Raw genomic sequence first — 27,106 nt, 5'->3', positions numbered from 1 at the left:
AGTGGATTGCAAGAAACAAGTGATGTTCTTCGTGTTTCACTGTTGCAGTCCTCACATTTGGGTTATCTGCCTGCAGGTAGCCCTCAGCCGGCCTAAATACCAGAGTCTTGGATTCCTGTGTCGGATGCTGACTCTTCTTCCATGATGTCAAGTCGTCATGGGTATAAAACATGCAGCCGACGATATAACATCAGTCTTTCTTGCTTGCGGTGCCCGAAACAGAAGCAGTTCGCAAATGCTAGTCGGCCGACTCCTGAAATTTTCATTTTTGAGTTTCAGAACCGAAGTCTTCAAAAAATTAAAAGATAAGTATCCCGTTGGGGATCTTTTTTTCTTGCTACAACCGATGTCAGTAAAAGTTAACAATTGTCTTACCTGTGGAAAGCAAATACCTCATAAAGATTTTCATTTGTACTGCATTCCTTGTTTAGGCCCAGACGACAATGTACCTCGCTGTCAGTTTTGTGCCTTGTTCAACCCTCGAACTATTCATCGTCGGGCTATTTTTGCAGCAAATTATTTTGGTACTCAGTATCAGTACTCCGAAATGGCTTTGTTAAGCCATCTGACTACCGATCTTACTAAAAAACATAAAGATAAAGACAGAGACAGGCTGCATAGGTCCAAAACTGCCGACGATGCTTCTGTTAAGCTAGTAACCAGTCCGCCGGTACTCAGTGAGGCGCTTTCGCAGCCCCTGATACCCGCTTCTTCAAATTCGCAGGCTTCTACTGAGACCCATTCGGAGTCCGGTATGCCATGAGATGCTTCTTTGATTGTGGAACCTGTGGATGTGATGTCTCTACTTCTGAGGGTGTATTCAGGCCTTCAGACTTGCATTTTAAACCGACACCATCTTCATCATCCAGGCCTAAAACTCGCACCACGCCTAGAAAACTGACGTCCAAACCGCATGCTCAGGCCCATGTACCTAAAACACAAATGCTTAGAATGGCTGAAGATCTTATTACCTTAATTAGGGGAAGACAGCCTTCCCCCTCTAAGAGACCTAGAACTGATTTTCCTTCTGATTCTTCTGATCAGGAATCTGATATTTCTGTTCCTTCTGATTACCAGGATTTGCCCTTATCTACCTATGAGGATTCTGATGCAGAGGATTCCATTCCCTCTGCCTCCCCTCCAGAAGATTTTTCTTTTGGTGAAACCTTGCACACTCTTAGGGAGCATTTCGGCTGGAAAAGCCAGGATTACTCTGACTCCAAAAAGAGGCTTAGGGAATTCTTCTTCCTTAACACAGGCCTTTAGCTATCCCTCCTGTTCTGGATATTGTAGATGATGCTTTCTTGGAATCTAGTTTTCCCCAGACACTTCACCTCCAGCTCCCAGAAAACCTGACAGGTATTACTGAGCACCTGACTCTCACAAGTTCCTCTTCAAGAATCCTACTGCGGATCCAGAGACCATTTCCTGAGGACCAAAAGGTATTAAGGCTACTACTGCCAAAACTCTTATGCCCTCTGATAGAGATTCCAGGGCCTTGGACAGATGGGGTAAGAAGGTATACCCTTCTGCTACATTGGCCATTAGAGCTTTAAATTGCCAGTTTCATATGTTAAAGTACCAGCAGCATATTATGGGACTACTTAAACAGAAAATTATGTTGACTCCTGACTGTGCTGAACACAAAGACTTACAGGATTTAATGCATTCTGCAGAACAAGTTGGTAAACATACTTTGCAATGTGGTTTTGATTCTTTAGAAGCATCTTGCAGAGCTGCTGTTACTGGGTCTGTACTTAGAAGGCATGCTTGGCTTAAGGAGCAAAACTTGCCAGATCATGTTAAAGCTAAATTACTGGATGCTTCCTTAAACCAAGACCGCCTGTTTGGCAACAAAGCAGAAGAAGTCCTCAAAAGGATGAAGGAAAAAGCTAAATCTATGCAAACTGTTAAAGATTTCCTACAAGTACAGCCTCCCAGATTTAGTAGACATTGGCCTTCAAAGAATTAGTCCTTTCTAGTCTCTTCTAGGCCCTCTCAGTCCAAACCCAGGAACAGCAGACCACCTAGGTTACAGTCTCAGACTGTGCACAGGTCTAAGCAGTAGGAGGCTCCCACTTCCAAAGCAGGGAGCAGTAAACCTCCCCCCTGTGGAAAAATGACACAATGACTTAACCTTAATCCTCTCAAGTCCTGCTCAACTGCCTGCTCCCTTAGGAAGAAAGCTCACCTTGCATGCAAACAACTGGGAACTCATTACCCGTGACAAATGGGTTTTGAACATAGTTTCCCAAGGATACAGATTCCACTTTCACTCCCTACCAACCCCAAATGGTTGGCCACACCTACCCCCAAATCAGTGGGCAGAGGCCCAACAGCAGGTTCTCTCTCTTCTAAGTATCAGGGCTATTCAACCTGTCCCAGCAGAACAAAGGGGACAAGGCTTTTATTCAAGATTTTTCCTGGTACCCAGAAAAGACAGCTCCTGGCATCCTATCCTGGACCTCTCTATTCTAAACACCTTTCTGGTAATCCCAAAATTCTAAATGCTAGCATTTCAACAGCTGCTTCCTATGCTAGGCAAAGATGCCTGGTTGGCAACCTTAGACTTAAAGGAAGCTTACCTGCACATTCCAATAAGGGAATCTTGCAGGAAATACCTACGCTTCAGGGCTGCATGCACTATCAGTTCTCTGCACTTCCCTTTGGCTTACCTACTGCACCTAAGGTATTCACAAAGTGTCTAGCTCCAGCCATTGCATTTTGCAGGCAGAGAAATATTCAAATATACCCATACTTGGACGATTGTCTGATTTAGGCAGAAAGCCAGGACTTGCTATTACAACATCTAGCATTTGTAAAGAAACTTCTAACCTCTCTGGGGTGCACCATAAATGAAAAGAAATCTCACCTGGTACCCTGCCAACAGATTGTATTCCTGGGAGCTTGAACACAACTTCCCAGATGGCTTTCCTCATTCAAGAGAAACAAGTTTATCTGAGAACTGACTTCAAACTATTGCCCCCAAAGACCCAGCTATCTGCAAGGAAAATTCTGCAAGCCCTGGTGTTCATGGCCTCTTGCATTCTACTAATTCCATATGCAAGACTGCATATGAGGAAACTACAATGGTATCTAAAAAGCCTATGGTGTCAACATTTTCAGGACCTGAAATCAATGATTCCTATCATTTCTTGTATAAAGACAGAGTATCTTTGGTGGGCAGAGATCTGCTACCACAACAAGGGGCTCCGTTTCACTCTTCCCCCTGCCGCCCAAACCCTAACAAAAGACGCATCAGATTATGCAGGGGGGGCTCACTTGGCAGGTCAGTGCATTTAGGGCAAATGGAACCCAAGACATATGCACCTGCATATCAACCAAAAAGAAATGTTAGCTGTACAGAATTCCCTGACAGCCTTCAAAGACCGCATTTTTCCAGGACAACTATTGGTAAAGACAGACAATACCACAGTTATGTGGTACATAAACAAGCAGGGGGGAACCCACTTGTACCCTCTCTGCAGACTAGCCATGGCATTGTGGAACACAGCCTTGGCTTCCAAGTGCACCTACAAACTCAATTCCTGCCAGGGAAGCTAAATTCACTGGCAGATGACTTAAGCAGAAATCTCATGGACCCACATGAATGGAAACTGGAACCAAAAATATTCAACCTCTTGAGGAACAAATGGGAGACTCCAGAGGTAGACCTCTTTGCCTGCCCTCAGAACTACCAGTTGGGCAAATTCTGCACAAGGACACCCGCAGTCAAGCTTGGAAAGTGGATGTCCTGTCCTTTACCTGGGAAAGCCTCTTGGTTTATGCCTTTCCCCCTCTGCCGCTCCTCTTGAAAGTTCTGCTAAAGAACAAACAGGACAGGCCAAGGACAATACTGATTGCACCAGACTGGGCACACCAGCACTGGTACCCCCTCTTGTGCAGTATGACACTGCTGGAATCATGGCAGCTGCCTCGGATGCCTTCCCTGCTGTCCCAGCAGGAGGGCCAGATTCTGCACCCTCAGCTTCAAACCATGAACCTTGCAGCCTGGCTAATTCCTTGAGCTTCCCAATAGCTTCCCTCAGTAAGCAGGTGCTAGATGTCATTTTAGAGGCCAGAAGGTGTAGTACTAGAAAATCCTATGCTGAAACGTGGAAAAGATACTGTTCCTAGAGCCAGACTCAGGGGATGGGCACAACAGTGCCCAGCTTACCTCATATTCTTCAGTACTTAACAGAAATACTGCACAAGGGCCTATCCTTGTCGTCAACTAAAATTCATGCCTCTGCCATTTCAGCTCATTATAATACTGAGCCACCCCTCTTCTCTCACCCCCTCTGCTAAAACAATTCCTTAGAGGGGCCAAAAATTTAAGACCCCCCCCAGGAGAGCCCCTACTCCAGCCTGAGACCTTAACTTTGTATTTGAAAAGCTCACTCTCCCTCCCTTTGAGCCAGCTGCAACAGCAGAGTTGAAATTCCTTTCTTGGAAAACAGCATTCCTTCTAGCCATCACTTCAGCAAGAAGACTGAATTACAGGCCCTCATTGCAGTGGAACCCTTCATTGTCTTCCATGCAGACAGGATTTCCTACAGGACCAATCCTTCCTTTATGCCCATGATGGTGTCTAGTGTGGCCCTAAATCAGTCCATTCACTTGCCTACTTTCTTCCCTAATCCACAAAACAAAGGAGAACGAATACTGCACTATCTGGACGTGCACAGACAACTTAGATTTTATTTGGACAGGACTTAGCCTCTCAGAAAATCTGAACAGCTGCTAGTTGATTTTGCTGCCAGGGCAGAGGGGAAGGCCATTTCAAAGCAAACCATTTCCAAATGGATAGCCAATTGCATTTATTTCTGCTACAAGCACCATGGCAAACCTACCCCACAGGGGATAAGATCACATTCCACCAGGGCTGCATCTACCTCTGCAGCCTTTCTCAGGGGAGTCTCTACCAGGGACATCCTAGAAGCTGCTACCTGGAGTTCAGTACATACCTTCACCAAGCATTACCACATGCCTCTTTTTTCTAAATCCAGAGCTGGCTTTGCCACTGCAGTTTTGCAGGGCTTAATACTTGCCCTAATGCTCTCTAACTTCCTCCTCCCTTCCTTAGCTTTGGGAATCAACCCAAATGTGATGACTGCAACAGTGAAGCACGAAGAACATAGTACAGTTGTGTACACTTACCATAAATGTAGATGTTCAAGTGTATTCACTGTTGCAGTCCTGGTTACACTCCCTCCAGCCCCCTGACTTCTCTTGGCTCTACCTTTCCTTCTTGTTTGGTATATTTAAGTTTTCTGGTGTATTTGATTTTTGATGGCGGTGTACCATAACATATAATTGCTTCCCATTGTGGGGGGCACCTGACATCTGGGGGAATAAAAACTGATGTAATGGTGTAGGCTGCATGTTTTATACCTATGACGACCTGACGTCATGGAAGAAGAGACAGCATCCGACACAGGAATCCAAGACTCTGGTATACAGGCCGACTGAGGGCTACCTGCAGGCAGATGACCCAAATGTGATGACTGCAACAGTGAATATACTCGAACATCTACATTTGTGGTAAGTATACACAACTGTACTTTATGCCCACACAACCATCAATTACAGTCAATTGCATGACGGTACACTTCAGATACCTGCTTGAGAACAAATTAATGAATATATTTATAAATAATGGGCCAGAAGTGTATCTCAGATCACTGCTGTCAAAAACCATACAATAGAGCCCACTCAAATCAAAGACAAAGATACAAAAAAATCAGGAACAGATTTTAAATGTTTCTCATGAACTTAGAAAGTTCTGAGAACAAAAGGCTTTGCATTATTAAACATTTTCAAAAGGACGCAAAGTCTGAAATTCATGCCTGTCAAATTCATGTCGATTGTATTCATTAAATAATTTGACAGAAAGTTACACATTTCACAAGGAACAGCCAAAAATAGCACCCAACTTCTTTACTCAGGAATTCTGGATAAAGCCAAAAATAATGAGGGGACAAAGGTTAAAAATTTAAATACCAATTTTTATCTATTTGCTAACCAGGCAAACTCACTGTACAAACTATGACTTTTCAGGGATGATCCAGGAGCACTGTCTTTGGGACTTGCTGAAAGGCACACTGTAGGCAGATGGAGGTGGAAAGATCCAACCCCTGTACTTTTGGCTACAGGAAGCAGTTTGTTAGTAGTTCAGAGCCTTAAGTGCCAGACAACTCCAATTAACTTGAAATACATTTTCTGAACATTAAGTGTAAAACTCTAATGACTAGTATTATTGACCGTTACCCTCAGCGATTTATCAGAAAATTAAGAGGCTGTGGAAGGGGTGACAGTGTAGTGGACTAAGGCTGTCAGTTCTTAATGGGCTGCTTCCTGTATTCAAGGGTACAGGGTTTGATACTTCCTGTCATACTTGCCTGCTGTGTAACTTTGAGCAAGTCACTTAACCAAGCAGTGCTCCTGGGGCTTGTAGGATTAAAAAATATGCATTTCCTGTGCAATAATTACGATACTATAATGATCCCAGTGTTTACCTAAATTTTGTATAATCATTGTAGGGGAATTGGAGGTAATCATAATAGACAGTTGCTGTAATCCATGGGAATAGTTTATCTAAAAGCAATCATTGTATGTTGCTGCATAATCCTTCTGGAGGACAAGACTGAAGTAGAAGAGCTAGCAAGGTCATTTCTAGAAAACTTAGCTGTGTGGGTAAAAACAAGATTGTGAGTCATTCAGAACATTCTTCAGACAGTTAGGATGTCCCTTCATCTTTATGAGCTGGCTAATCATGGAAGATGAAGTGAAATTGGAAGCAGTAAAACCACAGAAGTCCTCCACAAAAATGACTTCCTCTTTTTTTCTACAGGAAGTCATCAACCAGGTCCAGAACAGGCTGGCAGAATATCACTTACCCTGGAAATGGGCATCCAATAACTTGTTATAGAGTTCTTCTCTCAGAAAGGATAATTTGCAATCCTGTCCTGTACAGGCAGCCCCGGACAAATCATATATGCAGTCAAAGTTGAAGCCGGCTACATGACAGCCCACTGTAAAAGCCATAAACAATATCTGTACACTTCTGGATGGAATACAGCTGGGACTGCTGAAATGAACCAGTGACGGGCCCAAGCCTCAGTATGGCAAGCAGTAAATATGTGCCACACTTGTCCAAAGCTTCAGACTCGTTGTAAGGAGATAAGGTGGCAAAGTGTTTTGGTCTCTTAGGCCTATACTGGACACACACACACACACACACACACACACACACACACACACACACACACACACACACACACTCCTCTGAATTGTATTCTGGCACTAATGTAAATGCTGAGCTAGCCCATTTGTTACACGCGGGAATGCAGCAGTAGCCACAGTGCTCCAAATATCTCCACTGCCTGCTCAAAAGGGGTGGTGCTTCAAATCACCCATGCTTGGGAGTAAGCAGAGGTGAGTGCAGAATGCAGCAGATGTGCTTCATGTTGATTTATCTGTGTAGGAGCAGAGCAATTGATTGGTAGAGAGAGTAAAAGTGTGTGCATGAATGCTTGGAAGAGAAAGCAAAAAAGTGTGTGTGTGCATGCTGAGAAAGTGGGTATGTGTGCATATCGATTAAATGGAAAAGAGTGTGTATGTATGCTAAATGAATGAAAGAAAGTGTGAAAATGTGTGTGTGTTGACAGAAGACGTGCTCCTGTTTGTGATTGCAGCAGATCTTTTTTTTTTTTTTTTTTTGTAATGGCAGCAGAGAGAGGTTATTTATTTATTTATTTATTTTAAAGGTTGCCTAGGTTGCCTTATGCTCAATAACAGCACTGTCATACGTGCAAATGTAAACTATTAAAATAGCAAAAAAGTAATGTGAAGTTGTAAAATATTACAGATAGAAATTTGCATCTATTTAAAATGTATACTTGCACAGAGGGATTGCTATTTGGGAGAAGTATGTTACTAAGGGGAATGATTATATGTGTCCTACAGCAGTACCCATTGCCTCTCAAACAATTACATCCACTCTCGTTGAATGAGTGTTTTTTTTTTCATTTCATATTTCAGCTAGCACTCGGTTTCAGCAGGCTGGGCCTATTTTGTTTGTTTGTCCTGTTTCTGATTGATAATCCTAATGGGAAGCCAAATAAGGAGAGTGCACAGCTTTTACTGAGAGAATTCACTTAGTGAATAAAGCTTAATTTATAAAATCAAGGTAGACATTGTTGTTCTATATTTGCCTGAAGATAAAAGTGGCCAAGAGATGTGCAGCCTTGGCTGTAACTGGAATCAATTGAGTTTTTTGTAGAAGCAGACAGTGATAGTTTTGTGGATCAGAGAAAAAAAATAAACATACAGATTTTGTTGACCGCAGTCTATAAAACTTGGTTATCCAGCATGAGTGCTGGATAGTATTATTATTATTATTTTTTTTTTGCAATATTTACACCTCCATCCCTGTTATTTATTTCTTCATTCATTCATTTATTCAGTTTGGTACTCAGGCTAGCCCTGATCCAAATGGACCTATTTCAGCCTCAGCCCAGGCAAATATAAATGACAGTGGACAAGCAAGTTAACAAGAAGCACTATGAATGCAAACACAATGTGTGAAGATAGCAATGAATCAACAACAGCAAGAATAACAAAGTATGCAGTATAAGTCACAATTGGAAGGGGTGGTTAGTGTAAGGAGGGCAGAAGAAGAAGAAGAAGAGAGTGAAATAGTGAAGGAAGAGAGGACAAAGAATAAAACATAGCAAAAGTAAGGCAAGAGCAGGTAGAAATTAACTATGTACAATGTGGACAAGATGTCACATATTAGTGTAGTGAAATAATGTGAGGCAAGCAAAGGTACTCAACTGGTGAAGGGGGAGTGGGGGATTAGGTGATGTGTCTCGATAGAAATGTGTCTCAATACAAACAATTTCTACATTGACTTGTACTTGAGATGATCTTTAAAATGAGCATGAACTGATGGGTACGAGGTGAGGTCTTTAAGATTAGCAGAGAGTGATTCCCAGAGGTTGGGGCATAGAATGGAGAAGGCATGGTTAGTGCAATATAGTCTGGTTCTGGGACATTGAAGACATGGACCAGAGATTAAGACTTTTTATATTGTAACTGAGGGGGGTTTTGTCTGAAGTGGTTGGAGACAAGGGAAGGGCAGGAGTGTTGTTTTAAAAGTTTATAGAGTTGGGATCAAACAGGTTGGCATGTTGTTGGACAGCTAGCCAGTTGACTTTATTAAGCATGATATGGTGATGCTCATTTCAAGGGGAAATGGTAGAGAAATAGCAGATAGAGTTGCTTACAGTATGAATGGTGGAGGAGTTTTTCTTGGATGCTACCGCAAACAGTGGAAGTACATATTCAAGTTGTGCTAGTAAAGTGCCATTACCTATGACACTCCAGGTTGGTCTGTAGAGAAATGGGGAAATATTATATGACCAAAATGGGAAGGAATTTATTTTTTCTTCCATATTCTTTATAGGTGAAGGTGAAAGTTCAGTGCCAGAGGTAGAAGGAAATGAGAACCAGGATTTATATTTCTGTTTTGGTGATTTCTTTTTTCCTTAGTTAACTTTTTTCTTAGTATGTGTTTTGTATGAGCAGAATTTTAAGGAAAAAGATTTTTTTACATTCAAAAGAAAAAAAAAAGAAACAAATCATGTGAGGGATAGTTCTATGGAAAGAATAGACTGAAACAATTTGCAGATGGAGTGAAACTGCAAATCTGGATTTGTTTTCTGTTTAAAAAAATGATTTACGTTTTTGAATTACTTTGCCAATGCCTGTTTGCATATTCGAGTTATTCAGACACTTGTTTTTCTACAGAAGACATAAATGTGTTGCATATTAAGCTTCCTTGGACCTACTACAGTTGCTCGTGTGCTAATAGTTCATGACACTTTTACATGTATTATGGCAGAATAGCCTATCTTCCCACCTCTCAATAACCCTCGGAGTTCCTCAAGGCTCCATACTCGGTCCCCTCCTCTTTTCAGTCTTCACAAATTACCTCCACACATTCATACCTCAAGCCACCTGTATTCAGTATGCAGATGATTCCACGTTAGTATGCTCAGCCAAGACGCAATCACTACTTCAGTCTCTAACACAAAACGTATTTAACATAGTTGAGAAATGGCTCATTGACCATTGCCTCATTCTCAATCCAAAAAAAAACAAAAATGCTATTATTCACCAACACGCGCAGAACTTCCCCAATATACTTCAGTGTCACCTCAACTAATGGTACAGAAATATCTCCAGAACCAACCACAAGACTACTTGGGGTACTAATTGATAACAACCTCTCCTTTGAGCCCCATATTAATAACACTATAAAAACTATTAACAAAAAACTAGGTTCCCTCTACAGAATCAAACCCTTTCTAACCCCCAAAGCCAGGTCCACTATTGCCTGTACCCATTTAATCTCAACCCTTACATACGCATCCCCTATCTACACTAAACTATGCAAAAGCAATATGAACAAACTTTCCATCACCTACAATAATATAGCAAGATTTGCAACTGGCTCAACCTACAGAACCCATCACTGCAACAATCTTAAACAACTAGGCTGGTTAGAACTGTCAAATCTAATTTTACTGAATAAACTAACAATAGTCCAAAAGATACTATACCAACCTTCAAAGACTCCCATACTCACCAACCTAATCTTCCCCTACGATAACCTAAGGATCCTACGCTCATCAAACAAATTACTAGTGCCAGTATAAGTATTTTTTGTGGCTTTCCCACTGTTATTAAGCTAGCGATTGCATTTCGCCTGTTTTACTGCTACTTTAAGTGATTTCTGCATTTTACACTGTTTATTGCACTTTAAGTTACTAATTGTTGCAAAGTGCGCTAGTCGATTTACAGCATTTATAGCATTTACTGTCTGTTTTTTTCCTTGTCTCTGTAATAAAACAAAAAAATCTCTTGTTTTCCCGCCTTACTGAACTAGAGTAGTCCAGTTTCAGAGTTGCTGATCCCTGGGCTTTGTTTTTAGTTCCTGTTACTGATCCATTGCCTTATTAGGAAGGAGGGAAGTTTCTTTGCTTACCAGTGGGAGTGGGAAGCACTTAGCGGCCTTTTTGTCCGATTTGGTGAAGTTTCAGCCAGAAACTAGTAGTCCATTGGTCGTTTTGGGCCAATTCCTAGCTCCCTTCAGCCCCCTTCTATAAAACACGCTAAATGCTCGTTAGCGCGATTTAGCGCGGAGTTGCCACTGTTGCACACAAGAGCAGCGGCGGTTAAACAAGGTTAAACTATTCGGGCCATCTAAATTCCACTCTTCATATTTTCCCTTAGAACTACCTTCCTCGAGCTGTACTGCTGATCTAACCAGCATATCCTATAACTGAAAAGTTCATCTCTACTTGATTCCCAAGTAGACTATTCTCTATCTGTAAAGCCTAGCACTTACTCCTACAGTACTTGCACCTTGATAAAGCACTCTTATTATAGATAGTACCCCATCAGCCTAAAACCCACTTCCCCCGGAGTCCTTTGAAAGTCTCTTTATCTACTACTTCTAGTATGTCGAGGGATCAGTTGCTAGTGTCCTCTCCAGCTCAACTGGTGAACCTGGGAATATTGAGGCAATGTTACAATTGCCTCATGTACACAGACAATCCTCTCCTTCTCCCACAAAACACAAATACATGCGAGAGATGCAACTATACGGCCAAACTGGAGGCTGAGCTCTCTCAACATAGGACTGGCAAGACCAGACAGGAGGAGAAGGTAACCACACACAATACATACCCAGTCACACATGGTACCATCACAACTTCAGATCATACACATACTCACACAAAGACATACTTGGAGGCTCTGATCAAAAATTTACCAAAACAGCAGAGGCCACCAAAGCAGACACCCAAACAACTACCACCTCACAACCCAACACATGCAACACATAGACCACACAGTCAGAGTGTCAAACAGTCACAGCCCTTAAGGCCAAACAAAATGCCAGACACACTTGTCATTGGTGATTCCATAGTCAGACACACTGACGTCCCGCTCACCAGACTGAGTAAGGAGAAGGTCACAGTAAGCTGCCTGTTGGGCGCTAGAATCCGCCACATAACGCAAGCACTCAGGTCTCTCAACAGCAGGTACAAGTACGACTCAGTCATTGTCCACGCTGGTGTCAACGACCTGAGACGTACCTCCTTGGACTACATGAAAAGGGACATCGAGGAGCTCTCTGATTATGTAGCCCAGGCAGGTATGACCCTGACCTTGAGCAGTATCCTACCTTCACTTAGAATGATGCCACAATACAGTGATAAGATGATCAGCTTTAATAATTGGCTTAAATTCTGGTGTCATTCAAAGGGGATCCAATGTCTGTCTGCCTGGGATGACATGCTGGACAAGCCACTGCTTCATGAGGGACGGCTTGCACCTGTCACCCTGGGCTTCCGGATATTGGCAAAGGCTCTTGCCACCCCATAGTGCCTTTTTAGGCAAGGCTCAAATTCTAAACCTACCACCCTAGAACACCAAAAAGGAAAAACTAAGGGTAATGCTGCTCAATGCCAGAAGTCTCAATCTCAAGATGCACGACTCGAGGCCCTTCTCAATATGGAGAACATCGATGTCTGTGCTGTGACAGAAACCTGGTTCAAGGCTCCTGAGAGCACCCCAGCACTTACAGGTTTCACCTCATATCATGCGTTCCGGCCCCAAAATCCGGACAACACCAAGAAAGGAGGGGTGTCCATATTCATAAAGGACACCCACACCTCAAGGTTGGTGGCAACGCACGATGCATTGGAGACCATCCAGGTGCAATTAACCATAGGCAAGACTGCTCTGCAATTTGTAGCATGTTACAGGCCACCCTCTCAAACTCAGGAACCTCACATGGCCTTCCTGAAAACATTGGAGGGATAAATGTATCTCCAAACACCATCATACTAGGTGACTTCAACTACCCTAATATAGACTGGGAACACTACTCAAGCCCGAACACTCTAACCCAAAGATTCCTGGAGTTCATAAACTCAAATGCCATGGAACAACTAGTCACCATCCCCACAAGAGGAGAAAACATACTTGATCTCATCATCATGAACATGGGATCAAAATGTTCAACACCGAAGTATACCCCTCACTGGTGAGATCAGATCATAAACTAATCTCGCTGGAGGTCCTCATCCCGCCCACCTGAAACAAAAAGACCACAGTGAAAAACTTCTCAAAAGCCGATTTCACACTTCTAAAAACTAGTGTGGTCTCCTTTAAGGCCCCTGAGCCAGTGGTAAACATTACTCAAACCGCTGAATCACTTACAAATGCCTTCTACCAGCACCTACAGGACTGCATGGATCAGGCAATCCCAAACAAAACTAAGACTCTCTGTACCAAAGGCAAGCGTCCAGTCTGGTGGACCCCAGCCATAAACAAGCTCTACAACAAAAGGAGGAAGCTACTACAAGATAGAGCAAAATCCTTGAAAGGTAAGACACCTTTGATCATTATAAGTAAAAAACTAAGAGCTCTCATAAAATCATCCAAGGCAAATTTTGGAAGAAAAATCGCCAAGGACTCTAAAGACAATCATAAGGCATTCTTTAGCTATGTTAGAAACCTAGGAGGAAACTCCCAGATATGCTCAGAATTAGTTCAAAATGATGTGTAAATTACTGAACCTACACCCATTGCCAACATACTGGCTGACAGGTTCAGTGCAAACTTCTCCCAAAAGGAGAGATATCTATCCCAGAGGATTGTAGCCCCCCAAAAATCTCCAACGCCCAGGTGAGAACTGACCTCACTAAGGCAAAAAACACAGCATCCATGGGACCGGATGGTGTCCCCGGCTGTGTGCTTCACGAACTCAATGAGGAATTAAACCCACAGTTAGGACAGCTGTTTAATCTTAGCCTCACCTCAGGATACGTACCGAAGGAGTGGCGCACGCGACTGTGGTCCCACTTCATAAGGGCGGTGCCTCCACAGACCCTGGAAATTACCGCCCCATTAGCTTGACAAGCCTTATCTGCAAAGCCATGGAGAGGATCATAATGGAACTCATAAATAAAGACATAGGGAACTTGCAGACTTTGGATCCAACCCAGTTTGGCTTTGTCAAAGGCAGATCCTGCCTCTTAAACTTGGTTGACTTTTTCGAGACAGTCACCAAGGCCATTGATCAAGAGGGAAAGGCAGTCCATACAGCCTACCTCGACCTGGCAAAGGCCTTCGACACAATACCCCACTCAGGTATCATCGAAAAACTCATCAGCTTGAATGTAAACCCATACATCACAAGATGGGTTGCAAACTGGCTAAGTGACAGAACCCACAGGGTCAGAGTTGCTGGAGCCATGTCAGACTCAAAGCCTGTCACAAGTGGTGTCCCACAGGGCTCAGTCCTGGGTCCACTCTTGTTCGGCATCTACTTTTCTGAAGTACAAGCAAACACAGGAGGGTTATGGCTGACAAAGTTTGCAGATGACTGCAAACTGGGCGCCATAGTCGAAAACACATCTGACACAGATATCCTCCAGAAGGGCCTCACAGAAACGGATAACTGGTGCCAGAGCCATGGCCTGAAGTTAAACGCCAAAAATGCATAGTCATACCCTTCGGGAAAAACAAGGTTACCCCTAGCTACCATATAGGTGGCAATCCACTGAGCACAGAAAAAGTCATCAGGGATCTGGGGACCCAGGTTGACAGTAGCCTTCGCTTGACACTCATGTTGCTAAAGTAGTTAGGAAAACCTTCTATATCGCCCACCTGATCATGAAGGGATTCACATCTAGATCAAGGGAGGTCATCGTCCCCTGTACTCATCACTCATTAGACCTATGATTGAGTACAATGCCCGTTCGAATGTATCTGACCAGACACCTGCTGCAGCTTGAAAGGCCCCAAAAGTTCCTCACCAAAAGGATAAAGGGTCTCAAAAATATGTCTTATGCTGCACGACTGAAAGAACTCCAGCTCTATTCAGTCTCATACCGCTTGCTCAGAGGTGACCTGTGCCTGACATATAAGGCCATGTCAAACCCAGATTTGATGAATATGCTTCACCTCAAAAAATCTAGATCCCTCAGAACCACAAGGGCGGCAGACTTAAACCTTGACACGGTTATAAATAGAACGTGCTGGAGGGACAGATTCATCACCCAGAGACTCCCTATGCTGTGGAACAAAATCCCGGTACATGTGAGGCAGAGCACCTCGCTGGCCTTGTTCAAGAGGAATCTTGACCAATGGATGGGAGATCGCAGATATACCCCAGGGATTACTTCAGTGTCACTGCTTGACAGAGGCACAGCAAAATGATAGGCATAGTTTTTATTCAAACTAAAGGGGTGGCGAAAGCCACATAACTATGGGCTAGGCTTATAAATGCCCTTGGCAGATAGCCTAGTATGAACCTATGAACCTATGAACCTATGAACCTATAAATAAAACCAACAATCTGGCTGGTGACTCTCTGTTCTCCAACGCAGTGGGAAAAACCTGGAACTCCCTCCCAGATCACCTTACATCCATTTCCTCAGCTCCCCTATTTAAAACCAAACTTAAAACATACCTCAAATCTCACTGGTTATGCCCTTGTGCTAATCCAGACTAAACACCAGTCTTTATATGATGACACCTCTCTACATACCAGCACAAGCAAAATTACCTCTTACTTATAATTGTGTGCATATCAATATACCTATTAATAGTGAACTCTTTAATAACTAATTGAATTACTAACAAACATCATATGGGTGACTTTTATAACTGACTTTGGTATTGGTTTATAATCAGAGACTTGATTGCTGTATTGTGTTTTTCTAGCTAACTTAGCCTACTAGCAAACTATATTGGTGTGACTTTATTGCTCAATAGTGTGCATTGTTGTCTTACATAGTTTTAAACATTCCCCTGTATTACTACACTACCAATGTTGTGCTACATCTTCTTATTCATCTTTGTACCTATATTCATAGCTCTATTCAGTAAGAATCATCCTACTAATATGACAATAGGAAATACCTCTGTAATAGCTAAAACTTACGTTATGTCTTGTAAATACTATTTTGTAGTGCGGAGCTTTTCTCCCCGGGCCTCCACTGAAAATGGACATGTATCCAGATGGACCAGCCCAGTCAACAAATGTAAAATAAAATAAAATAAATAATAAATAATGCTGCCACCACCTTCTCAAGAAGGCAAGTGCTCTAAATCCCACTAGCTTGATCTTACTTAACTACTTAGTCTTCCCAGCAACTGACCCCATTAAACTATATAGCCCCATCAAAGTTTTAACTCTAATCTTAAAACTTCATCCCAGTCCCTAACCTAAGTCCTTGCTCCATGAATCTAAAATTACACTTTACCTTCTTAAACCTAAAATCCATGATTATTCCCTAAACCCTATACTCCACTCCCCATGCCTGGCCCTAAAGTCTCTTCCTAAACCTAAAAATAAAACTCCTCGATTGCTCCCTAACTGTAAGCTCCCTTCCATCTCACTAACCCCAAACTCCCCCACTTCCTAAACTTAAACTCATCCTCCTACTCCCTTAAACCTTAGTCCCATTCCCGATTTTTGCCCTAAACTGTTTTCCTAGCCCTCACCATCACCACCTTACGGCTGCCTAGCTAGAATACAGATAATGCATTCAGCTGCATTCCTGAACTCATATTTGAATTTGAACATGAGTAGCAGTTTGTATGAGATACAAAGCGCTCAAGTCCCGAGCTTCAAGAGCACACCTCCAGGCTACTTGCTCAGCATAATGCATCCGAGATTATCCAAATGCAACTAAATCTGGCCAAGACCACAATCCAAATTGTAACTTGCTACAGGTCCCCCACCATGCCCCAGGATTCCCACTCCTCATTTCTTGATACAATGGAAAATATTAGGGTACAACCCAATATAATGGGCGATTTCAACTACCCCACCATTAACTCGAAAAACTACTCATGTACCAACTCTTTTGCTCAACGTTTTCTGGAATTCATAAATTCCAACATCTTGGATCAACTTATCCACACCCCCACCAGGGGCAGCAATATCCTAGACCTGGTCATTACCAACATGGGCGACTGGTGTTCCACACCAGAGGTCAATTCCTCGTTGGTCAGATCCGACCACAAGCTAATCAGCCTAGACATCCACATCCCGCCCCCACCCCCCCCATTAGGGAAACTACCATAAAACATTTCTCCAAAGCCAACTTCATGCTTCTTAAGACAGAAGTGGCAAACTTCACGACACCCATGCAGATGTACAATAGAGGTACAACTGCTGAATACTACACAAATGCACTTTATATGCACTTACACGAGTGCATGGATCATGCTATCCCTAACCGAACCAAGATGCTGTTCTCCAAAAAAAGGAAGTCAATCTGCTGGTCCCCTGCCATAAGCAAACTCTACAACAGAAGAAAGAAACTGTTGCAAAAAAGAGTAAAATCCCATGACTGGAAGAACTCCCTGGTCAGCCTCAGTAAGAAGCTGAGATCCCTCATAAAATCCTCCAAAGCTAGTTATGAAAACAAAATTGCCACTGATTCTAAAGACAACCACAAAGCATTCTATAGCTATATCAAGAATCTCAATGGCAACACTCAGATCTTCTCTGAGTTACAGCACAATGGCTCTAAATATACAGAACCAACTGATATTGCCAACATCCTGGCAGACAGGTTCAGTGCTAACTTTACCCCCGCCTCACCCCCTAAAAGGCCCATCTTTATACCAGAAGAATGCAAAGTTCCTGTAATCTCGGTTGCACAGGTAAAAACCACACTCTCCAAAGCCAAGAACACAGCATCCATGGGACCTGACAACATCCCAGGCTGCGTTCTACATGAACTACAGAATGAAATGGCATCCCACTTAAGCACCATGTTCAATCATAGCCATATCTCAGGCTTTGTGCCCACTGAATGGTGCACAGCAACGGTTATCCCACTCCACAAAGGGGAGCCACCATGGACACTAGGAACTAACGCCCCATTAGCCTAATGAGCCTGGTCTGCAAGGCCATGGAACATATAGGTTCATAGGTTCATACTAGGCTATCTGCCCTAGGGCATTTATAAGCCTAGCCAGAGTGTGTTTGGCTTTCACCACCCATTTTAAATTAATTTTGCTATGCCCTTTTTCGAGGTTAGTATACTGTGCCTCTGTCTAACAGTGACAGAAGTAATACCCGGGGTAAACCTACGATCTCCCATCCACTCATCAAGATTCCTCTTGAAGAGAGTCAATGAGGGACTCTGCCTAACCTGGACTGGGATTTTATTCCAGAGTGAAGGGAGCCTCTGGGTTATGAATCTGTTCCTCCAGCATGTCCTATTTATTTCAGTGCTGAGGTTCAAGTCTCTCGAGCACGTAGCTCGATGGGATTTGGATTTTCTAAGGTGCAGCATGTCCATTAATTCCGGGTTGGACATGGCTTTATACATCAGGCACAGATCGCCTCTGAGCAGGTGGTATGCCACTGAGTAGAGCTGGAGTTTCTTTAACCAGGCAGCATATGGCATCTGTTTGAGCCCTTTGATCCTCTTGGTGAGGTACTTTTGGGGTCTTTCCAGTTGCTGAAGGTGTCTGGTAAGGTACATCCCAAAAGGGGCATTGTACTCAATTATGGGCCTGATGAGGGATGAGTACAGAGGCACGATGACCTCCCCTGATCTAGATGTGAATCCCTTCATGATTAGGTGGGCTATATAAAATGTTTTTCTAACCACTTTGGCCACGTGGTTGTCAGATGAGAGATTGCTATCAACTTTGGTCCCCAGGTCCCTAATTATTTCTTTTGTACTTAATGGATTACCACCTATGTGGTAATTTGTGGGCACTTTGTTTTTGCCAAAGGGGATGACTATACACTTTTTGGCATTTAGCTTGAGGCTATGGCTCTGGCAGCAGTTGTCTGTTTCTATGAGGCCCTTTTGGAGAATGCTTGTGTCGGCTGGAGAGTCCATTATGGTGCCCAGTTTGCAGTCATCTGCGAACCTGGTCAGCCACAGTCCTTCCATGTTGGCCTGTACCTCCGAGAAATATATACCGAACAAGAGAGGTCCCAGGACTGAGCCTTGTGGGATGCCACTTGTAACTGGTTTGGAGTCTGACATGGCTCCAGCAATTCTAACCATGTGGTTTCTGTCCTTGAGCCAGTTTGCAACCCATCTAGTGACATAGGGGTTTATATTTAAGCTGGTGAGCTTATCTGTAATGCCCGAGTGGGGTATTGTATCGAAGGCTTTTGCGAGGTCCAGGTAGGCTGTGTGGACCACCTTCCCCTCGTCAATGGCCTTGGTGACGGTTTCAAAGAAATTAACCAGGTTTAAGAGGCAGGATCTGCCCTTAACAAAGCCGAACTGGGTAGGATCCAGTGTCTGTAGGTCCCCAATATCTTTATTTATAAGGTCCATGATGATCCTTTCCATAGCTTTGCAGACCAAGCTAGTCAGGCTTATGGGCCGATAGTTTCCAGGATCCATTGAGGCACCACCTTTGTGGAGAGGTATCACTGTTGCTGTACGCCACTTTTTGGGTACATATCCTGTAGTAAGGCTGAGATTGAACAGCAGTTTTATGTTTGGGTTTAGCTCTTCTTGGAGTTCATGTAGGATGCAGCCCGGGACACCGTCTGGTCCCATTGATGCTGTGTTTTTTGCTTTGGGGAGGGCAGCTCTTACCTGAGCATCTGAGATGTCAGGGGGGCAGCACTCTGCTGGGATAGTTATTTGCCCTTTTGGTGGGGGGGGGGAGAAGTTTGTGCTGAACCTGTCAGCTAGGATGTTGGCAATGTCTGTGGGTTCGGTGTATTTTTGTCATTTTGGACTAATTCTGAGCATATCTGGGAATTCCCACCCAGGTTCCTAACATAACTAAAGAAAGCCTTGTGATTATCCTTAGTGTCCTGTGCAATTTTTCTCTCGAAGCTGGCCTTAGACGATTTTATGAGTGCCTGTAGATTTTTGCTAATACTGATCAGAGATGCCTTCCCTTTTTGGGATTTTGCTCTATCATGTAGTAGCTTCCTCCTTCTGTTGTATAGTTTGTTTATGGCTGCGGTCCACCAGACATGACGTCTGCCTTTGGAGGACTGGGTCTTGGTTTTATTTGGGATTGCATGATCCATGCATTCTTGAAGGTGTTCATAGAATGCGTTTATAAAAGATTCCGCGGTCTGGGCCGTATTTTCCACAGGCCCGGGAGCTTTGAAGGATTCCACCTCGGTTTTGAGGAGTGTGAAATTTGCTTTAGAGAAGTTTTTCACTGTGGTTTTCAGGGCAGGGGGTGGAGTCGGGATGTGAATATCCAGTGAGATTAGTTTATGGTCTGATCTTACCAGTGAGGGATACACTTCTGGTCTGGAGCATAGAGTCCCCATGTTGGTGATGATCAGGTCCAGTATGTTTTCCCCTCTTGTGGGAGTGATAACAAGTTGTTCCATAGCATTTGAGTTTATAAACTCTAGGAACCTTTGAGCTAGGGTGTTGGAGCTAGAGTAATGCTTCCAGTCTATGTTTGGGTAGTTGAAGTCGCCCAATATAATGGTGTTTGGAGAGACCTTCATATTTTCCAGTGTTCTCAGGAAGGCCGAGTGGGGTTCCTGGGTTTGGGAGGGTGGTCTGTAGCAGGCTATAAACTGGAAGGCAGTTTTACCCACTGTTAGTTGCACATGGATAGTCTCTGATGCTTCGTGCTGTGCCACCAACCTGGAGGTGTGGGTATCCTTGACGAATATTGATACTCCCCCTCCTTTTGTGGTTCGGTCCAAGTTTTGGGGTCGAAAAGCATGGTATGAGGTATAACCTGGTAGTGCTGGGGTGCTCTCGGGAGCCTTGAACCAGGTTTCTGTTACTGCACAGATGTCAATGTTCTCCATGCTAAGGAGAGTTTCGAGTGCATGCATCTTGAGGTTTAGACTTCTGGCGTTGAGTAGCATTACTCTTAGTTTCTTATCCCTTGTGATACCTATGGAGGTGGGTTTGTCTTTTGAGCCTTGCCTAAGAAAGGCACTATGGGGTAGCAAGAGCCTTTGCCAATATCAGAAAGCCCAGGGGTGACAGGTGCAAGCCGTCCCTAGCGAAGCATCGTGGCTTGTCGAGCATGTCATCCCAGGCTGACAGGCATTGGATCCCCTTTGAATGACACCAATACTTAAGCCAATTGTTGAAATTGATCATCTTGTCTTCTTATTGTGGCATCATTCTTGGTGAGGGTAAGATGCTACTCAAGGTCAGGGTCATACCGGCCTGGGCTACATGCTCAGAGAGCTCCTCTATGTCTCTTTTCATGTAGTCCAGGGAGGTACGTCTCAGGTCATTCACACCAGCATGGACAATGACTGAGTCATATTTGTACTTGCCTTGGAGTGACCTGAGTGCTTGTGTTATGTGGCGGATCCTAGCGCCCGACAGGCAGCTTACCGTGACCTTCTCCTTGTTCAGCCTGGTGAGCGGGACGTCAGTGTGCCTGACGATAGAGTCACCTATTACAAGTGTATCAGGTGTGTTGTTTAGCCTTAAGGGCTGTAACTGTTTGGCACACTGGCTTTGTGAGCTATGTGTTGCACGTGTTTTGTTTTGGGGTAGCAGTTGCTTGGGTGTCTGCTTTGGATGTCTCTGCTGCTTAGGCAGATTTTTATTTAGAGCCTCCGAGTATGTTTTTGTGTGTTTATGTGTTTGCTTTGCTGTCGTGGTAGGTCTATGTGAGACTAGAATTGTAGTGAGTGTGGTTTCCTTCTCCTCCTGACTGGTTTTGCCAGTACTGAGTTGAGAGAGTTTAGCCTCCAGTATGGCTATATGGTTGCATCTCTCACATGTGTTGGAATTTGTTGGGAGGCGGAGAGGGTTGTCTGTGTACTTGAGGCAGTTGTAACATTCCCTCAAGATTCCCAGATTCACCAGCTGGTGATCTTCATGGAACTTATAAACAAAGACATTGGTAATCTCCAAACTCTGGATCCCACCTAGTTCGGGTTTGTAAAAGGCAGATCATGTCTCCTAAACGTGATTGACTTCTTTGAAGCAGTCACCAAAGTGGTAGACAAGGTTAAGGTGGTTCACACAGCCTATCTAGATCTCGCCAAGGCTTATGACACCATCCCCCACTCTAGAATTATAGATAAACTCACTAAACTAGGTATAAATCCCTATGTCACAAGATGGGTTGCCAACTGGCTCACTGACAGAACCCACACTGTGAAAGTAGCGTCCTGGGTCCTCTCTTGTTTGGTATCTACTTTTCTGAAGTACAGAATAATACAGAAGGTCTTTGGCTAATGACATTTGCAGATGACTGAAAACTAGGAGCCATAATTGAAACTCCTAACGATGTGGACATCCTACAAAAGGGCCTCACTGAGACAGTTGCCTGGTGTCAAAGCCATGGCCTCAAACTCAATGCCACAAAGTGCATTGTCATCCCCCTTTTGTAAAAACTCTGTACCCATGAGCTACCATATAGGTGGTAGTCTACTTAACTACGAAAGTGTGATAAGAGACCTTGGGACACTGGTGGACAGTAGTCTCTCCTTTGATAATCACATCGCCACAGTAGTCAGGAAATCCTTCTAAGTGGCACACATTACAAAAGGTTTCTCATCGAGGAAAAAAGAGGCCCTTGTTCCCCTCTACTCATCACTCATTATACCTATTATAGAGTACAATGCCCCTTTTGGTATGTACCTCACAAGACATCTACAACAATTGGAAAGGTCGCAGAAATACCTCACATACAGGATTACCGGCCTCAAACAGATGCCCTACGCAGACCGTCTCAAAAAACTCCAGCTCTACTCCGTCGCATATCGCCTACTCAGAGGTGATCTCTGCCTAACATACCAAGCTATGTCAAACCCAGAGCTGTTGGACATGCTACACCTAAAGAAATCCCAATCCCTCCGAGCTACACGCTCTAGGGACCTAAATCTTGTCACCACAATAAACAGAACATGCTGGAGGGATAAATTCCTGCCCCAGAGACTTCCCATACTCTGGAACAAACTACCTATCTATTTCAAAGTACTATATCATTAGTACTCTTCAAGAAAAATCTTGATGATTGGATGGGAAATAGGAATTTCTCCCCAGGGATCACCTCTGTGTCTCTGCTCGACAAGGGCACAGGAAAATAATTTTCTTGGGTGGCGAAAGCCAGGGTACCTTTTTGGCTAGGCTTGTATAAGCCCTAGGGCCAATAGCCTAGTACCTAGCTATGAACCTATGAACCTATGAACTTGGAACTCAGTCACTTGTAGTGAAACCAGCTTCCTTACACTCCTGTCACACAACTCCCCTGTGCATAGTTCAGACCCCTTTATAGGTAAGATTTCTACTACATTTCTTTGATTTGCCTCCATCTTGATTATATCTTGGGTTTCCATTGTATGTCTGAGACCTAGAGTCCCAAAACAGTGAAAAATAAAGTGCAACTAAGGAAATACAGACTAAGGCTGCATTTCAAAGAATTCTGATTTCTCTGATGTATATCTCACATTTAGTATGTGTGTGTATATATATATATATATATATATATATATATATATATATATGTATGTATATATACACATACATATAAACAATAGCGAATTGCTACTAATTCGAAACAAAAACGTGAAATTTATATTGTTGAACACAAATAAAGTCGAACTCTGAAGTGGTGAATGTTCGAATTCGACATAATTCGAACATTCACCACACTTTCAGGAACAGTATTACTGGGACTTGCACAGTAAAAAAAAACGTGTTTGCAGGGGGGCAAGCCCCACTGCACCCCACACCCTCTGCTACTTAAATGTACAAACTCCGGGATCACACTATAGTGAGGGAAAGGGTACATTTCCTGATCCCCACTATAGTGTGATCTGCATCACAATGTTGAACCTTACAACAGAGAATGCTGTATTGCATTTGCTGTTGTAAGGTTCGACATTGTGGCATTCGTTTTTTCGTTGTGCGAAATGGCACTGTCACACAAATGTAAATCGCACAAAGTGCGATAGACAAAATGATGTACAGCCTATATATATATATATATATATATATATATATATATATATGAGTAAAGAGAATGTGGTGGTGCAGAGAGCCTTGCCCCATGCAAAAATGCTATTCATTTTTAAAAGTGACTTTTGTACTTCACTCTCCAGCTGAATAATCACACACAGTTTTTCTGAGTTTCAGGACATGTATCATACAGCCTTGAAATTTCATGAGGGTAGCATCATATTAACTCTGTATGCAAAAGGGGTAATTACCTTATTTTTTTGCTTCTTTTTGTTACTCAGAGTATCTATTCAGTTGTACTTAACTTGCATTCTGACACTGCTTGCTTAGTGTGAGGCCATTTGATTTGAGCAGCCATTCTCTTTTGTTTTTGTTTGCACTTTTCCAGAAAAAAAAATCAGTTATTCCTGATCTGTTTCCAAAGTTAATTACTTTCACATTTATTGAATTTGAACTATCCTATTTCTGACCATTAATATCAGTGATAGGTCACATATTTTCGTCCCCCTTCTGTATCAGCACTTTTGTACATATATGTGTCATGCATTAATGCATAATTTTCCTCCTGACATCTCTACAGTGTCATTTGCTGAAGTAATAAAATATAACAGACTCAGTACTGAACCCTGTTACAACCTAATAGTAACCTTCTGTTTGTCTGAGTGGGCTCCTTTTACTCTAGCTCTCTAAGTTTGGTTGTATAGCCAGTTTTTAACCCATGCTGTTTTTTCTGGATCCTATTGTACTAACCAAGTGCTGTTTATTTAGTTTTCACAGTGATCCAAAACAAAAGTGGCAGTTAGAGTTAATAACTTCACATTGTGAATTAAAAATAAAAGTAGAAGCTACTGGAGTTTATTAGTCTTTGATGCTGACATTCTGCCAGTAGATGTCTGTTTCATAGAATAAAGCACCAATGTTCTGCAGTCAATCACTGAAATACATACGTACTGAAATAAGTAAGCATGTTGTCAAGTCACAGTTAAACTGCTCTGTCACAATGAGGAATAAACCTTATTTTGTCACGTAATGCTTAATAAATAGTTGCATTCTATTTGAAATATGTTAAATTATTATTTTTTAGTTCACTGCTTTGTTAAGGACCCCTGGAAACAAACTTAAATATTTATAAGCCTGCGCTAACATTTTTTAAATGCAGGATCCTTTGAATATTGCCAAACCATAAAGTAACTATGCATGCTATATCACTACAATTTTAATCCCTTTAACTACATTACTGTATTTTCCTTAAAGTACACTACAGCTAGACTTAAAATAATTAAACTGAAGATAACATGTACTTGTAATCCTACATTTATTATTGTCTCTCCCATGTGTGTCCCTGCAGAATCACATCTTATACAATAAATAACGCTCTTTTATTACAGATGTAGCTGCCTAATATGTCATTTTTTTATGGAACTGAGATAATTGTCTACTAGAGACAAGCTTGTAAATATTATGTCTATGTCTACCACAAGAAAGGGACCCTTTTCAGACTCTAAAATGTATTTAATTTGTTTAACAGTCTTTGATGTTGTACTATTTCCGATGCCTTAGTAAGGTCTGCTTCAGTCATTTCACCAGTCAGTCCCCCATCTGTCAATTTTACTCAGTAAAAACCACAACAATAACATTATCAAAATCTGATGCAGTTGGAGGACAACAAGGCTATGTGTTTTTAGAACTGTTTAACAATTTCCATAAAATAGTCAGACCAGTCTCATTCCTAGTCTGTTTGACATTATCAGACTTTTGCAAAAACATGTCAACCTCACCAAGTACTTGAGTTTGTTTTCTATGTGGACATGCATAAAAGTATGAAGAAGAGTTTGTGTTGCAGTATCACACCCAGCCATTACTGGCAGTGGGGCCATTTTAGTTGTTACACATGGTGGTAGTAAAGGAGAGGGTTGTGCTGCTGTACCACCCCCAACATTACTGGCACTTGGACCATTTTAGTTATAGCACATGGTCTCAGTGAAGGAGTGGGTTGGATGCTGAAGAAATCAGAGGAGGAGAAGAGACACGGGTGGGGGGGTTAACTGGTAGGAGTTTGTCCCAGTAAAACAGGCAGGACAGATTTAGTCACAGAAATGTTTCTGTTAGAGTGAAGGACATCAACACTGTTGACAGTGCAGTGCCCATGGGTGAGATGTGCTGTGGGGACATTTAGGGATTACTACTAAGTCATACATTTTTTGCACAGGGAAACAAACACTGAAATGTTCACTTAGCCTAGCTAACCTTTAAACTGCATGTATGCCTTCTTTGGTCTTATCCAGGTGCCTTAAATCAGCAGGAAAAATCACAACCAGACTGGCAAGTGATCTTAAACAGAGTGCTGTTCAAGAACGGCATTTCTAGCTTAGACTTTGTAACCACAAAATGTGGCCGTTTGACATACAACTAATGAAAATGTCAACTTAGAACTATAAAATACATTTAAAAACAGACTGCTTTGAATTTTTATCTTATGAAAAAAATATAATCTTTTGTCATGTGGAGATATTTCTTGCACTTTACAAATGTCATTATAAACCATATCATACGTCTTATCTTGAAGCTGCTGAGTCATTATGTCCTCTTTATGGTGTTAGTTGATTATTTGACATTTCCTGTACTATATCTCACAATATTTTCAAGAGGGCTTTTTTTGCTCCCATTTCCCAGTTAACTGTCAAGCCACCTTCCTACCTGCCATGGAGGTAAGAGCCCTACAGCCCATTTGTTCCTCCTTGGGTAAGATTTGATCAGCAAAAGCAGTGCAGTCTTCAGTCTCAGGGCAATCTCATGATTTTTTCTCTTAATGTTTGCAAATGTTTCCACTGTACATGCTGTCTACCCCCCGAGTGGTAGTATGCAGTGGGTGTGTCTCCTGCCTCCACAAGTGGTGTCTGCTTATTGTCCCAACCCCTTGACGGAAATGCAAATGAGGGTCAACCTTAGATGAAATAGCACCCTAGCAAAAGACTGCATTTCACCCCCTGCTGCCTACAGCTCTTCACCCTGTACACAATAACTCTGTCGGTGCCACCCTTTTCCCCAGACCATCTCTGTCACTTTTTTCTTCATTTTATCACATTTTTTGTCTTATGTCAGCTTTTCCCTGC

The 27,106-nt window shown here is 42.7% G+C and overlaps 1 protein-coding gene across 1 annotated transcript in view; it reads left to right on the top strand.

Annotated features, from left to right (window-relative positions):
- The window catches only part of SBK1 (SH3 domain binding kinase 1), an 854,789-nt gene that overhangs the window by 665,615 nt on the left and 162,068 nt on the right, over positions 1–27,106 (top strand). The gene's annotated exons all lie outside the window — the stretch shown is intronic.

This window comes from Protopterus annectens, chromosome 12.part0 (assembly GCF_019279795.1).
Source record: "Protopterus annectens isolate FY-2018-M chromosome 12.part0, PAN1.0, whole genome shotgun sequence".
NCBI classification, from domain to species: Eukaryota; Metazoa; Chordata; order Ceratodontiformes; family Protopteridae; genus Protopterus; species Protopterus annectens.
This window is presented reverse-complemented; position numbering and strand designations above follow the sequence as displayed.